This window comes from Esox lucius, chromosome 6 (genome assembly GCF_011004845.1).
Source record: "Esox lucius isolate fEsoLuc1 chromosome 6, fEsoLuc1.pri, whole genome shotgun sequence".
In the NCBI taxonomy this organism is placed as follows: domain Eukaryota; kingdom Metazoa; phylum Chordata; class Actinopteri; order Esociformes; family Esocidae; genus Esox; species Esox lucius.
In genome coordinates, this window is record NC_047574.1 from 4,144,802 (window position 1) to 4,158,664 (window position 13,863).

Genomic DNA, 13,863 nt, shown 5'->3' on the forward strand with positions numbered 1-13,863 from the left:
GTCCATAACACTTTTTTCCCAATCTACCTGTGTCCAGTTTCTGTGTTCTTTGGCTCATCTTCATCTTTTCTTTTTATTGGCCAGTCTGAGATGTGGCTTTTTCTTTACAACTCTGCCTAGAAGGCCGGCACCCCGGAGTCACCTCTTCACTGTTGACACCGAGACTGGTGTTTTAAGGGTTTAATGAAGCTGCCAGTTGAAGACTTGTGAGGCGTCTGTTCCACTGAAAATCAGCTAAAATAGTCATTTACAACATTCCCAATGTCTACTCTGTATTCCTGATCAATTGGATGTTTTTTTAATTGACAAAACGTTGCTTTTCTCTTAAAAACAAGGACATTTCTTAGTAACCCCAAACTTTTGAACAGGAATGTATGTAAACATATCTGGCTCCGTAAATGTTCTGTCAGTATTTAAACATCTGTCAGCACAGTATTACACAGGAATGTAGAATAATATGTAGCTATCTAAATCACCTGGCTCACTTCTTTATTTGGAAGTTTAAATTACGAAACACTGTCACTAAAAGCTTTCTGAATTTCACTGTGCTGCCAAGAAAGTAATCTTATTTCCACAGCAACAACTTTAATATATGGGCAAATAAATATTGTGAGCCTAGCATATATAATACCTGAACAAATGCCTCATGAAAGGAATTGTTGAGCCCAAAAATATGTATTATGAATGAAATAAGTTGACATGTTGTTCAAATCACATGGTCAATAACATTAATATTATGCACACGACACAACAACAACAACAACAAACATAATCATCTGTATTGTGCGATTCACACTGCTGAGGACACAATAACACACACATATAGAGCCTATGAGCGGGCCTCTGTGCATGACAAAAATGGACAAAGGTTGAACACACGAGTGACACTTAGCGAGTCCCACTCGAAGCCGAGGCCCTTTACTGGTCCCTCTCTCGCCCTCTCCCGCCTCGCTCGTTGAAATGTGACCACCGCTTGAAACGGTCTCCTCCAGCAAGCAGAGGTCAGAGGTCAGCATTCAAACCCAATCGCAAGGCAGGCCCATTTGGGTGTACAGTTTATCCACCGCCTGCATTTTGAGCAGTGGGGGGAGAGTGGAAAGATGTCAGTGAGGGTACTGTGAATGAATGGGTGTCTGTAAATTCTTCTGCTATTTGATGTCCCCGTAGAAGCTTCAGGTCTCCTTGTATTCAACTGCAAATAAATAAAACAGAAGGGATTCGGAAAACAGAAACAGAAATATAACATAAAAGTCTTCCCCCCACCCAAGATAACAAAAAATAAAATAATCACAAACAAAGAACGAAGAAATCTGAGATGCAGCTAATGTAAACACGAAGGTGTCACCTTCGACCCTGTTGCATCTAACCAATATTTGAAGTGACATTTGAACGGCAGGTTAACAGACTCTAGTCTGAGACTAGGAGAGGGCCACGTTCAGCCTACCATCATTTACAATGGATTCTTTGAAGGCTTTATCCGGAGTGAGAGGTGAGTGAAAATAGAGGGAGAGCAAAGTCCTCGCCTTTTCTGAAAATGACAAAATAATGTCTCGCTCATAAAAGAACAAAGAAAATTTGCCAACATGACTAACTATTATGCAACAGATAGTAATAACGCTTACGTTCACAGGAGCCAGTGAGAGCAGCCATGAAACTTTTGTCTTGGGGCGACTTCGAGGGCAGAAAGATAACCGACTGAAGGCTAGCTTCCAACCGGCGGGGTGCGGTTCACTGCACTGGGAGCACATTATGTTTGAAATGTTTACACTGCGAAGCGGCACGGACGTTTCAAACAGTCCAAGAGTCATTTAGCCACTGTGCATCGCTCAAGTGTCACTTACCACTCCACCACTGACAGCCTCTGTGCTGCTAACCCTGCCTTGCAGCAGCGATGATTGTCTACGACTCCTCATTCCTGTGAGGAACAGCCTGGAGACCAACATTACAGAGTTTATCTCTTGTCAGACAAAAGACACTATCAACCTCGGCAGAAATCCGAAATGCATTTCCGTACATCAAAACGTATGAATCCACTTTTTTTTGGGGGGGGGGGGGGGGCACAGCCAACAATTACGATGAGCGTCGATAATCTGTGTCGAGTCAAACCACTGACGATTCAAAACAAGGCCACTGTTTTGACCTAGCAGGTGACACAAGGCTCTCTCCCCTTTTTCTAGACTAATGAAGGGCTGAACTGACTAATAATCCCTCCAACTTGTGAATGGCCATTGTGAGTCCGTGCCTCGCTTGTCATAAAGTCCCATTCATAACAAGAGGAAACAACGGAACGAGATGTTAATGAAAAGAGATGGAGAACTAATAGGACATCCTCCATTGTGGCTGGCCACTATTAGCTAGGGGCCTAGTGCCAAATGCCAAGCAGGCTTAGCCTCAGCCTTCCCAACACGGCAGACTCAGGGGCTGCAGTCCAAATGGCACCCTTCTCCGCTGTAGACCACTGTCAAAGCTAGTCCAATACATGGGGAATAAGGGGCTGTTTGGGACACACACCTGGCCTGGCCTGACTGCCCATGTGTTTCGCCACATCCTGCCCTGCACGTCTCCTGACTACGGTTTAAGAACACATCCCAAATGGTGCCCTACTCCCTAACCTAGCATGCAGATTTTCGCATGAGCCCCGAGCACCCCGGGCTGAAGAGCAGTTCGCCACATAGGGGAAGGTGATGAGATTTGGGACGGAACGCCAGGCCAGAGTCATTAGAGAGATCCTAATGGTTTGGAGGGGAGTTATTAGGGTCCAAAGAAAAGATTCAAATGTCACTCTAATTAGGTGGCCGTTCTGAAGACATCTTGTGTGGCGGTGTCATCCATTCTTTAAAACCTTGTTTGGGGCTCCGCGAGGAGAAACGGCCGGACCGACGGCCTCAAACTGCACAAAGAGAAGCAGGCAGCTTCTCAATAAAGCTTCTCCGGACTGGGGCTGTGTCTTGACGTCTGAGACAGGGGTCACACAATACGACCCCGAGGAGCTAGTTAGTAAGAGAGGATTTCTAAAACTATTAAAACTAAAAGCATACAAACACTTCACCTTCAAAGTTCTGTCCAAAAAAGCACTATGGCCCCCCCTCTAAATTCAAAGCTTTTGGATTTGAACTGATTCAAAAACATAACAAATGTTTATTCATGCATATTACAAAATCCCACATTATTTCTTGCTTGGTTAATCGACATTCGGTGGCCACGCTCGCAAAGCCACTCTAATGTTGTCATTAGTTATGCTTCTCTGGTGGCCAAAAGACTGATCCTAAAGTCCTGCAATCCACTGAGGGTGTATGTGAATGGTTAGAGAAGATAAAGTACAAGAAATAAATGGGAAAAAAAGACTAGTTCATTGAAGGAACACGGTAGAAAAAATCTGTTAATTACAAATATGAAAATGAACAAAACTCTAACATCGTTTTTTGCCCCTCCTGTAAACTGGACTGATTCTGAGACCCGTTTCTATATGTTTGAGTTTTATTTTTATCTTGAAATGCAAATTAATTTACAATATACTGTATGATTGACTGTTAGAAATCCGAAAAAGATACAATGCTAATTTGTTTACTTTTCTAGGAATTAGAGCTATGACTTTTCAGAAATGGGTACATATGGGATTCCTTTTCAAGATATGGGAAATATTACTGCACTGATGTATTAAAAATACACTTACTGTAGCAAAATTATATTAAAAAAAATACAACAAAAACAATAATAATTATTATAATAATAATAATAATAATAAAATAGTTTTACCTAAATAACAGTATTAAAATATTACAGAGTGTGCTTTTTTTAAACCCAATGTATTTTTGGGTTTAAAAAAGATGCCGGTCAACATTTTACATTGAACGTCACACACAATTGTTCAGCAATCAGCCTAAGTGAAAGACCTGCAGCACAAGATAATACATAACATTTACAAATAGAAATATTTCCATAATAACTTAATAATATATTACAATTCTATTGTTTTTCATCATCATCAAGCCATCTTTGATATGGTATTATTTATAGATAACCTGAAGTGGAATGGACACTGAGCTCAATGTTTTGACTGCACACTAATATGTTGTGTAGATGAAGAATTACTCAGACAAGCACTGTGACAGAAGAAAAATTGGAGTTGACCTTTAGAATCTAGGGTGAACAGCTTTTTGGCAGTTGCTTTTTGAAAGTTGCTCTAGTAATAATTCTGAAGTAACTTATGATGTGGTTGGGATTTAGAAGATGCATGTTAAAGTCTACAAACTTTATTCCTACTAATACAGCAAGAAAAATGAACATGTTATTGAATATTTAAATATAATTACTGGTGATATCACTGACAAAATTAGAAAGTCAATATTATCTTTGACACGGTATGATTTGCAAAGTAGACATAAAATTGCTGATGTGTAACAAACATTCTCCTACCGCAATGCAAAGTATTTCATAATTTCGGTAATATTAGATCCAATATAAAAATATTTTACAATAGTAAATATTAATACTAAAATTTCACTACAAAAAAATGGTGTCCATGAGCACAATCACAATATCAGCTGTGGAGTTTCAGTGGTGACATTCAGTCACTAGAATTTGCATGTTCTACACCTACCCCTGTGAATACCTCTATGCTTGGGCTCATTTCCTGAGGGGCAAGTGACTTTGGATTTTGTTAGGGGATTGTAAAATTTTAGAAAGGACGAAAATGTGCCAACTGAATAGATATTGTTTTCTCTTTAGCACACACAGTCCACCCCAAGTGAAACAAATGACAGCCTTTGAGAGTGAAACAACAGAAGCCACAGAGCAGCCCACGAAGATGAGAGCCTGACAGATCCACTTCCACAACAGATGGTTTTTCCTTCCAAAGGGAGCCTGCATTGCTTTCTCTTGAGCTGCCACACACACATGAATGAAACTCAAGAGTGCTTTGGAAAAACGTCATTAAGTTACGTGCTGAAGAACCTTCAGAATGCTACCACTGAGATTATATATTCCTTTACATTTCAATAAATATTACAGGGGACACGAATGTGTCTGAAATGTAACCAGAGGGATGAATTACATCTGGTAAAAGGTCGGCATCAGGAGGACACAAAGTGGGGCAATGCCCACCCAGTTGATTGTCAGGAGGTTATTAAATTTAAGTATGAACACTTTCAAACAGTCCAGCTACCTACCCAGACCTATCCTCCCAGAACTGCTCCTGATCTTCAATAAAACGGGAACCAACTTCATTTTGCCGTAACATAAAAAGATCAACTGTTATTGATCTATAATTTGGACAAGTGCCAGGCTATTGACAGGAAGACAAAATATGTTAGGTCGGCCATGTTTCAAAAAATCCCCCTGTACACTCCATCACTGCAGCAGAAATTGCTTCATGGTATATAATAACACAAGCATGTTTTTGTTTTTTTGCCCCGTAGATCAATGCTAATTGAGAGGCCCAGAAGATGGATGTGGACTGTACAGTTTTTAACCCTGTAACTGCTGAACAGGTCTGCACAACAGATACACTTGTGCACATAAAGCAGCAGTGAGAGAGAAATATTTGACTGTTTAAAGAATTTAAATCATACGGTATTACCCACCACATGACTGCTGAACAGTGCTGTATAGCCGAGATAAAGAAACTAATATTTTACTATATTTCAATATGTATTTACTGTGTAGTTAAGCTATTTATTATCTTCTTTATTTATAGATAGACTGCACAGAGATTGAGTGGTAGAGATACCTGTTCTTCCTTTTCTATTTACCTATATCTTTCACGTATTTAGTTAAGCCTAATATGTATTTTCTTATACCTATCACCTATTTACCAATTTCTAGTACTTATTTACCTGTACATATAAGGGTTTCTTGTTAGTTTTTGGCAAATACAATGTAAATAATTTGATATCTCTGCTGCTGTCATGATATTATGTCCCTACTATGGGGTCAAATAATCTCTGAAATAGTGAAATTAGAGATATTTTTTTTGTCTGTGAGTGAAATAAATGTATAGATTCTGTCTTTTTAGATTACACTTTTTGCCTACTTTGTGATTACCACAATATTCTTCTGATTGTGAGAGGCCAGTGACTGTTCATCGGGTTGAAAGGGTAGGCTCTTAACCACCATGTTATACATTTCAGGGCTGTGTTTCTAAGTACATTCAGATTAGTTACCTAACGACTCATGTGATCAGATTGAGCTTTTCAATGGCTACACGAGGATCAGGTAAATTATATTATGTATATATTTTGGAGTTCTTTTGAAATAAGTGATTTATTAGGCATAAAAAATACAAAAAAGTAATGGTGGGCTTTAAGGACTTCAGAATCCATGGAAAACCCAAAAGGTATTGTCATGAGTGAACACAGAAACTCTACTTTAAAGTCCTTTTTATGTGTAACAGTAATCCGTTTTACATTGTGGAGAAGACCTGAAAACACACTTTCCAATTTCCTGTGTGGAGCATTCAATAAGAGCCAAGCTGAAGGCAAACAGTGTCTAAACAGGAGGCAGGATGAATCTGCTCTGATAGCTTGATACAGCTTCAGGCTGAGATCTGGACTCCATATCCTGGCCCACTATCAGGTAATGTATCAGATAGATTTTTCAAAGAAAGAAGTGTTGCATTTGGGACAGGGGCATTAAAAAAGCATTTTCTCCTCTCAAAGTAATCTTCCTGTTTAATTAAAGGTTGAAATATTCCTTTAGTTCGAATTTCATTGTAAAATGAGGTGTGTCTGTCCTCGGTTTTAGAAACTTGTTGTGTGGCACCGACCTCTTTGAATTGATTTTGCTGACTGGCATGGTTCAAAATAACCAACTGAAAACCAGTTGGTGAAGGGATCTAGCCTAGTTCTTATTAAAACCTGACCAAATTTGATAACTAGCTTGTAAGTATTTAGCTGACTTAGAAATCTGACTGAACCATCACGTACCAGTCTTTACTTAATAACCAACATGACTGAATTTTTTTTCAGTTTATAGTGTTACATGACATGTGATTACATTTCTTGAAATGCCACATATTAAATAGAGGTAACAAATCTCGAATAAACCAGAATGAATATGCATATTTCATGTTTAATCTACTATTAAATAAAACTAGGCGATTAAAAAAATTATTGAGACTGCATATTCAATTACATATGAAAATATTAATAACATATGAACCCAGCACTTTCCCTGAACAGAAGAATCAGACACTAATTCCAATTGTTCAACAGACAGCTCATAATAGTTCTGTCAGAAGTTAGGAATACCGTAATTAAAAGGTAGAAACTAATTATTCTCACTGTCAAATAATGTGTTTGGGAGAACTTACCGGAAAGATAGTGATAATGACTTACAGGAGAGCTACATTGCAGCACCAGTAGGTTTTGAACCAAAACCCTGGACCTGTTAACAAGCATCTTAGATTGACCATGTTCAAGAGTTAAAACAACCATAATTAGGTTCAAAATATAGCATAATTTTTTTTTATGGCCTACATTGTACATGACAGCACTTGTCATTTCTGATGTCCAAACTTGAATGTCTAAATCATCAATTATTCATTAATCAGTCATCACCAGCATTGCCATATCCAACTGAGAAAAAAAAAAAAAAGTGATAAAAACTGCCTTCCGTTAGCCACATTCCAACAAAATAAATGTCAAGCGGAAGAAGTATTTGTCAAAATCACAGGCCTACATAATGAAAATGCAACGAGTTTGTCATAATAGAGTCAGAACACCACCTGGGAAGACCCTTGGTGCTTCAGCAGTGATACCACAGCCCTGACAGAAGGACGCCATTCCCTGCAGCCCCCCCCCCAACTCTCTGTTGGTGTACCTACAGCTTCTACCCCGCCACAATGGCAGATGGGCCAAACCATGCCATGAAGTGGAAAATAGACCTCTTGTGTTTTTTAATGGCGAAGAAGACTTCAAGCAGGACTTTGCGGTCTGCCAATCTCACCGAAAAACTAGTGAGGTGATGCAGGGTGGTGTTGGTGGTCGTGGCGATGTGTAACGTGCCAACCCAATGCACAAAAAGATGCCCGCCTAAATAAAAGCCCAACACTAAACGAAAAACCGTATGGAACAGAAGTCTGTCTTATTATATGTTTATGTTCGAAGGAAATACTATGCAATTACTGATATCATTATATCAAAAGAGAATCAAATAAACTGATACCTTAAATATGCATTGGATGTAGTCAAATTTAATTAGAAGTTTTTAGAATAAAATATGTAAATCTAGAGAAGGTAGACGCAGCTGAGAGGAGACAGTAGCTCAAGGCTGCCATCTTGTGGTGGGTTTAGGTCAGCATTCAACCACAGATGAACAGAGTAGCCCACTAAACCCTGGGCCTTGTTCAGCTGCCAAATATTTTCAAAGTTGCAGATAGAAACACAGTGAATAGAGCCAAATGTGGATGTTTATTATTCATGTCCCAGAGGCGTGCTTGTTTGACATATTTCTGAACTTTCCAAGACGCTGGATTCCGCTGAATGTGCCATGTAGCAAGGCCAACGCCACACATTCACAATGGAAAGAGGTTAAATAAACGCCATTTCTATTCACTTACCAGCAGCTTTTCAGACTTGTGGGATATGCATAATGTGATTTGAAGGCATTGTTGACTTGCAAAATACCGCCATATTAATATCATTTTAAAGTACAGTTGGTAGATAAAAAAAATTAATAAGTAAATTAAAGAGTGAGGTAAGCGTTTACAAATAATAACAATAATTGTTGTAAACTGTTTGAGGAGCATAAAGTATTGCTCCAGGGTCACCATCAATAACGGCCGATTCCCCCCACGTCTGTGACCTCATTCTCAGAGTGTTTCAGTGAGAGCGGGATATGAAAAATACACATTTTAATTTCCTTGTACATTTCCTTGTGCAATTGGACAAAAATAAAAGTCAACCCTGAAGCCTGAGGCAAAAATTGTTTTTAAGTAAACTACGCATTTCAAACAAGATCCATTATTCAAATGAGACACTAGGTGGTTTAAATGTGTTACTTAGTTTCTCAAAATGAGTCTCTGAGCAAAATCAGGTTGCATTGGGCTTCAGGACAAACATTTACGGAACAACTATGACACGGTCAATCACTGGCGTAGCCAGGGTGCAAGCTGTCCTTACAGCCCCCACCCCCTTATGAAAAATGTAGAAGCGGTATATACACATGTAGAAGCGGTATATACACATGTAGAAGCGATATATACACATGTAGAAGCGGTATATACACATGTAGAAGCGGTATATACACATGTAGAAGCGGTATATACACATGTAGAAGCGGTATATACACGTGTAAAACCTGGCGTAGATGAACCTCCCACCTGACAACTGATTGTGATAACAGCATAGAAACACACAAAATAAAATAATATTATGATAGAGGGCAAGCCCCCCCCCCCCCCCCGGGGGGCCCTGGTGTGACCGTTCCCATTGGACCCCCGACACTTACGCCAGTGTGGTCCATTATAACACTGCAGACCTGCCAACCCCGTACAACTTTTTAGAGTAGCAGACGCGCGCAGCAAATTGGAGATTCAACTCACTCGCGTAGCACGCACTGAATTGCCCTCCCCCCCAAGCTTGTGCACATGGGGGGATCACAATTATAGAATTGTACCAAAACAAGTCTACAAAAGGTTGGAATACATTTCCTTGACAGCACTCCAGTTGTTTTGTACATTCTAAAGCACTTTTGGACGGTTTTATGTTTTGAAAATGCTGACTTTGAAAACTACCCAGACCCCTGGTCTTTATGAAGACATGTCAGATGAGTTGGAGGTGGGGGGGGGGTTACAGCTGCTGCTCTGTCTGTTTTTCTCAGTCTCCTCCCTTGTTGTCTGAAATAGCTTTACTGACTGGCTGTGATAACAATCATATGCTAAATCAGCTTCTAATTTTGTTATTGCATGGGACCTAAGTGGGCCCAGCTCCAAAAAGGGCAAAGCCCCCTCAGTTGGAATATTGTGCGCCCACCAGTTTCCAAAAAGGGCAAAGCCCCCTCAGTTGGAATATTGTGCGCCCACCAGTTTTGTTTCCCCATAAACACTGCAAATTGTATATGATTTAGATATGCCCCCTCATTTATAACAATTGACATTTCATCCTGGAGCCATGGCCTGGGCCTAAGCTTAATTTCTTTCATGAGCACATGTGCTTAAACATTGTGGATCACACCCATGGATCACACCTAGTTGTATCAACAGTAAGTGAAAGCTGTAGTTTTACTGTTTATTTCAGCAATTATGTACATTTGTGTCTCATTATGATTGTGGTACACACAGTGCTATCCAGCTGCGGTCCGTGGACATGTTGCTACGGTGTTAGTATTCGTGAAATATCCCTTCATGGGTTTTTTCAACTGGTGTTGCTAACGGCTAACCTTGCTAGTTGTATGGCTGACCAAGCAAACCTCCAATCCGTGAAATAGGAAAAAGTTTAAGAAATATAATTTAGGTAGGGTGAGAATATTTTAAGTAGGGTGAGATCAGCTAAAGTGTGACACATTTGGTTCACCCGAAAACGCTGTTAGAGAATTGGCGGCAAACCAGTTTTGGTTGTTACTCTCGAAATCATAGCTTTGACTGAATTTCTACAAGAGGCAGAAAACGCCAGTCGGCGGCGCCAAGAGGAGGCACTAACCCAACTCAGTTCTGCACTGCAGGGCAGTGAGTCATTGATGTCTAGGTTGTTGGACAAGCTGTTAGTCAAATGAATAGTCTTAATGTTTTTTTTGTATAAAGTTAGCTGCTGTATTTTTTGTATTAGTAGTAATCTTTTGTTATATTATAATGTGTGTAACGTATATAATTGTCTCCGATTCTGATTCCTAGTAAATGATTGTTTGGATTTCAGCCTTTTTTTTTTTTTATATACCTTACACATCTCTGTGGGCAATGGGTAAAAGGTGAGACAGGTAATTGAGGAAAATACTTCTTTACTGGTACACACACAATGTACAAAATCAGTAGCAATCAATTCATTGATCAAATTATCAGCCGATTCATCCAAATAATTAGTTATAAAGTTATAATCTACTCATTTTCATCTTCCTGCCTTGGGAAGCCATGTGGATGTTCCTGACATAACTCTGAAGCACTAATAGGCATGTTGTCTAGAAAACAGGCTGCCATCACAATCATCACGACACCATCAATCCATGTCTTCTGCAAATCATTGTGAAGATGTTGGAGGCCTTCAACATCCTGGCATCATGAACCCTGCCTGGTGGTCCAGCAAAAATGTCAATGATTTGCTCTCTCTCATCTACAATCCCCTGAAGGAGGACGGAGAAGAACTTTCTGTTCATGTAGTCCTCTTCTTATGGGGATGTGGCAAAATAATGTTGAAAACAAATGGTCGCATCGACACAGACTGCAAACTGGCTACACAAAGTAGGCTAATGCAAAGGGAATCTGAACGCTGTTTTCTTGAAGAGTTCAGTGTTTCAGTCTATGAGAAAAAAAATTATAATAAAGAATAATAATAATCTTGGCCTCGCATACATCATTTTAGATTTCTGAAATTGATAAAATCAAAAATGTATTGCAAAGGCATTTTAGAAGCATTGCCTTTATAGCTTATACCGGACACTCGTTCTTCATCTCTCATTTAAACTCCCAACTCCATTTAATCCCAATATGTTAATATTTTTTATTGTAATATTGTAATGCTTTTTGTGACGTGGTTTATAATTCCAGTTACAGTCTATCAGGTTGCGTGATCCTTGTAATGTTACATGGAAAACATATACCACACTTGCACAAGTGCGACCAGTAATTCTTCATATTTTGCATTTAATTTCATTCACTAGCAAATGCAACTAAACTGGCACTTCAGAGCCCAGTGAATGTGAATCTTATACACTTAAGTTAGCTTGAAACAATAAACTAACTCTAATGGATTACGAGCAAACGACAACAATTAGTTCACTTGTCGGACAGAAATACACAACGTAAACAAATGTTTTAAGCACAAACCTTTTTCATACCCCAAAATACAAAAAAATAAATAAATCATGGTACATTGGACAGTGTTTACAGTTGTGCGCAAACGTTTGCATACCCGCGGAGAATTGATAATATATGTGTGAGCAGGCGAAACACATTTCTTATGGGATTCATATTCAACTGTAGGTTATAAAAGAATGGCACAATGATAAATCAAAACCTGGCAACCAAAACTTTGTTCAATAGTCTGCATACCCTTAGTTCTTAATACTGTGTTTTGAACCCTTTAGCATCAATGACAGCATTCAGTCTTTTGTAATAGTTGTCTATGAGGCCCCAAATTCTTGCAGGTTGTATAGCTGTCCATTGGTCTTGGCCTCCAGGTCATGCAAAGTCTTTGGTTGTCTTGCATGAACCATACATTTGAGATCTCCCCAGAGTGGCTCCATGATATTAAGGTCAGTTGACTGTGATGGTCACTCCAGAACCTTCAACTTTTTCTGCTGTAACAATTGGAGGGTCAACTTGGCCTTGTGCTTAGGTTTATTGTCGTGAAGTCCCATGTGCAGCTTTCGTGTGGAAGAATGCAAATTGTCTGACAGTATTTTCTTATAACATGCTGCATTCATCTTGCCTTTAGATCTCACATGCCCCCAAAACATTGGTGATAAAGTTCCATTACCTGGTTATGCAGGTCTTTTGACAGGTCTTTCCTGCTCCCCATGGCTCAGTATCTCGCCTGGTCAGTGAATCCATGTGAGAGCTAACAAAATCATTGAATATAAACACAGACACTAATTGCCACAGGTGTGGGAAATTAACCTTTAATTGCCATTTAAACCTATGTGTGTCACCTTGTGTGTCTGTAACAAGGCCAAACATTCAAGGATATATTAACTTATGATCAGGGCCATTTGAGTGATTTCTGTTATTATTATGATTTAAAAAGGATCCAAGCAAATATTTGATAATACATATGATCACTATCCTTAAATAAAATTTAAAAATATTGCATGATCTGTCGTATTTTCTAAATCAATGCCAAAATGTCACAATTTCTGCCTGGGTATGCAAACTTATGAGCACAACTGTCCCTTTCCTCAATACACAGAGTGGAAAAGGGATTTGTCCATGTGTTTACATACACCCAACAGTCGGCAAATTCAGCATCACAAAAACAGGAGGGGCAGACAGCTAGCAATGTCGAATAATGATGTATTAATATCCATGTCTGCTGACACAAACTCCATACTTAGTTTCAGTAACAATTAAGAAAAAAAAACTCTGTACATGTCTCTGTGTTGCAGTTCGAGAATTGGGAAGTTATATTAACTCAGTGGATATATTTTTTATTAAAATGTAAAAATAAATCAGTCCTTTAAACATCTTTAAAAGCAAGGTGAAGAACTGAACACACCGGAGACCATAAAAGGAGGATATGGGGCATCTGTTTAACCTGCAGTTTCCTTTGGTATAACACCCATACAGGATTTCCCATCAGTACCAAAGCTGGACCAACTGACATCAGACAAACTGCATTATGTACATTTGAAGTCGGACGTTAACATACTCTTAGGTTGAAGTCATTAAAACTCATTTTTCAACCACTCAAAAAGTTCTGGTTCATCCTTGGAAACAATTGGCAAACGCCTGAATGTACCATGTTCATCTGTACAAACAAAGGTACATAAGTATAAACACCATAGGACCACGCAGTCGACATAACGCTCAGGAACGTGAAGCATTCTGTCACCTAGAGATTAACGTACTTTGGTGTGAAAAGTGCAAATTAATCACAGAACAACAGCAAAGGACATTGTTGTGTCATATGTCATGACGCCATTTGCGTGACAAGTGACAACTCAAGTCACTTGGGCAAGGCGGCGTCAGAGTCCAGGCTGACAAATAGCTGAGCCACA

At 39.2% G+C, this 13,863-nt stretch overlaps 1 long non-coding RNA gene across 1 annotated transcript; it reads right to left on the reverse strand.

Moving 5' to 3' along the window:
- Positions 1-656: 656 nt before the first annotated feature.
- On the reverse strand, positions 657-12,670 carry LOC109615860. The gene is made up of 4 exons (XR_002196859.2): positions 12,627-12,670; positions 1,842-1,929; positions 1,623-1,736; positions 657-1,192 (listed from the first exon to the last, which is right to left on the reverse strand). It is a non-coding gene; the product is annotated as an uncharacterized LOC109615860 (long non-coding RNA).
- Between the last annotated feature and the right edge of the window lie 1,193 nt (positions 12,671-13,863).